The sequence below is a fragment of the Aplysia californica genome, unplaced genomic scaffold (assembly GCF_000002075.1).
Source record: "Aplysia californica isolate F4 #8 unplaced genomic scaffold, AplCal3.0 scaffold00616, whole genome shotgun sequence".
Taxonomy (NCBI): Eukaryota; Metazoa; Mollusca; class Gastropoda; order Aplysiida; family Aplysiidae; genus Aplysia; species Aplysia californica.
The window spans coordinates 447,542-447,792 of NW_004797886.1; positions in this window are offsets into that span (position 1 = coordinate 447,542).

The following is a 251-nucleotide window of genomic DNA, read 5'->3' on the forward strand; positions in this document are numbered from 1 at the left end:
ACACACACACACAATTTTGTTTATCAAAACAGCTCAGCCTTTGGCTCGAAGGTCACTCCGGGAGAAAATGGAAGTAAAATGAATTTAGCACTGTAATAAAGTCTTGAATAATTTCCAGTTATTAAAAAAACAATATGACTAAAACGGCTCAACTTTTAGTTTTAAAGGCTACTTCCACATCATCATCGTCATTGCTCAAAAGGACTTATACGACCTATTCGTTTTGCAAGTGCTGTGAAACTTTTATTAAA